This window comes from Echinops telfairi, unplaced genomic scaffold (assembly GCF_000313985.2).
Source record: "Echinops telfairi isolate 266 unplaced genomic scaffold, ASM31398v2 ScPeMD7_7468;HRSCAF=8506_0, whole genome shotgun sequence".
Classification (NCBI taxonomy): Eukaryota; Metazoa; Chordata; class Mammalia; order Afrosoricida; family Tenrecidae; genus Echinops; species Echinops telfairi.
In genome coordinates, this window is record NW_022111369.1 from 95,054,304 (window position 1) to 95,057,078 (window position 2,775).

Sequence of the window (2,775 nt, forward strand, 5' to 3'; positions counted from 1 at the left end):
AACACATGTGAAAAGCAGTGCTCGGAGGTCAGTTTATAAGGATACCTGAACACATCGAAACCTCTAGATTTATCACTTCTCTGGGTGGTTCCTATTTCTCATTTACTTCTGCTCTAGTGTCTCTTTCCCTGGGTTGATCGCTAGGCTAACTTTGCTGCTCTTTTAGTATTTGTTGGACATATTGGGTCAAGGTGTTGATCTGGGATGTGTTCATTTCTCTTTTCTCACACAGCCCTTCTATTTGTGAGAGTCGCCGTCCCGTGTGGAGTTGTGGCTTGCTCACTCTCATCGGTGTATTGCTTCATTCTGTGAATATACCAATATTATGCATCCATTGCACCACTGACGGGTGTTTGAGTCATTCTGCAAACATCCTAGTATGTGACTGCTGGTAAACTTCCAGATGTTTCTACTCGGTATGTAATGAGCAGCGGACCCTTCCGCCCCTGGTTTGCATGTGTCCAACTTTAACAGAGATGCTGAGCCACCCTAAAGGCTTTGAACTGTCAATATCATTTCATCTGTTTGGGCATTCTCTTCACTCCTCTTACTAGAATGTTTATAAATTTCATATTTTCCAGCTGCCTCATTTTGCCATGTGGGGTCTGGTGTACACCCAGATTACCTGGTAAAGCAGACAAGTGAAGTGAGAAAGCTGGAGGAAAATTAAGGGCAGGGGCGAGAGGGATGGAGGGAACTAAATGTGCAGACACTTCCTAAGGCTTCAGGCGTGACTGGGCTTCCTGGCTGCCATTGCTGCTGGGTGCTACAAGTCAGTGATGTCATGCGTGTGCCAGAGCAGAACTGTCCCATAGTCTTCCAGCAAGTCAGTGACGTCGAGCGTGCGCCAGAGCAGAACTGTCCCAAAGGGTCCTAGTGGCTGTGATCTTTACAGGAGCAGATGACAGGGCCTTTCGCCCAGTGGGTGGGATTGAACCACCACCCGGAGTGGCCCAACAGCACCCTAATACAGAGGGATCCCACAACCACAAAGTTTGAGTATCCCCAGCCTAGGTACTCTGATTCTTGATCAGTTCCCCTCTCAAACTAACCTGTAGAAAAAAATTCTGTGTCCCAACACATTTGGGACACATTAAGCCTCTACTGTAACCATCCACCCTGCTTCAGGCAGATGACTCGGCTCCAACTCCCTGTGTCCCATCAGTGGGACTGCTCTCCACAGGGTTTACAGTGCCTGGCTTTCCCAGAAGTGCATTGCCAGGCCTTTCGTCTGAGGCACCTCTGGATGGACTTGAACCATACACCTTTCAGTCAGCAGCTGAGTGTGTTAAAACAGCTGTACCACCCAAGGACTCCTACTCACTCAGCTGGGTTTAACTCTACACTTCCGCAGTGCACTTGACCAAGAGGCTCTTCTTCCAAGCGCTTCTATTGTCTTCCTGGGGCTACAACTGCGGACCTGCATATGTGAGTGGCCTTTGCCAATCGGTCCAGCTTTGATCAAGTGTGGTCAGAAGAGGGTGTGGCAGACAACATACCTCCATCATGAAGAGCCCTTCCCCAAGCATCAAGTCGCTTGGGCAGAGATTCCACTGAGGCAAACCTGGGTCTGCTTCAGCCAAATTGGGATCCCAGAGTTCTCCTCCAGGGGCTCAGCCTGGGCATCTCGAGGCTGGTGGCCCCAGACCTGCCTCAGTCGTAAAGCCTCTTCAGGATGCAGGGGGCCTTATGCCACTACCTCCAGGGAACAGTGGCCAAATGTGTGCCTCCCGAGTCAGCTGCCTGGACTGGGCGACCAACACTGCGCCAATTAAATGCTAGGGAATGCCTACTAAAGAGGATGCCTTGGGCTTTGAAACAATCCATCTTGCTTCTTGACAGTAATTATATAATTGGACAAGTTATCTAGTGCGGAAACTCCCACTGCACAATAATAAAATTATGTCACCAGGTAGCTCATCCTGAGATCCTTCGGTAATGCGAAGGCACTTTGGCAGGCAGAAAGACGAAAATACCGGGCCTCTTCAAAGTGTTCACTCTAGTGTCGGGGGGTGGGGGGTGGCGCAGAGCACCTGAGCAAGCGAAGGAACTAAGTTTCTTCCCAGGCATCTTTGCAGCACCTGGTCCGGTACCATTTCCTACGCAGCTCTGCGGCACCTGCTGGAGAACCGGCCTTCGGTAAACGTTTGTCTAAACCAACTTGCTATTTACCTTTAATGTTTTTATTTGTATATCAACAGATGAGCACCACACAGCCAATTATTTAGTCAAATACGATCTTGTCAAATAGTCTCTCGGCAAATACAACTTTCTGGTATAATTTGGTTCATGAAAGATTTACAGTGAAAGAAAAAAAATAAAAAGGCCGGACCACTGTAAAACAAAACTACATCATTTTAATTCGCATTTCCCCTTCGATTCCTTTGCCAGTGATTGCTCTTCCGTGTGCACCAATGTGGTCTGAGATGCCTGTCTTTCTCCTTCCCACAGGGCGCCATCTTCAACTGAAGACGGGGAAGCGGGATGTTTATTTTTCAAGTATCTTCTTGTCCTCAAAGCCTTTTAATCAGCTTTCATGTTTTCAAAGAGCCCTGCCAGGCTGCTCAGCACGGCGGCTCACACATTTGGCAGACGAGGCAGCCCAGGTGTGGAGCCTCCCGACGTCCACGAGCTCGAGGACAGGGAAGGCAGCAGGCTTGTTCCTGAGTCCTCTGGATGCCGAGGAGGGGGAGCGAGGAAGGGGAGTGTCCGTGCTCAGTCTCACACACACTCAGACACACACACACACACACACACACACACACACACACACAC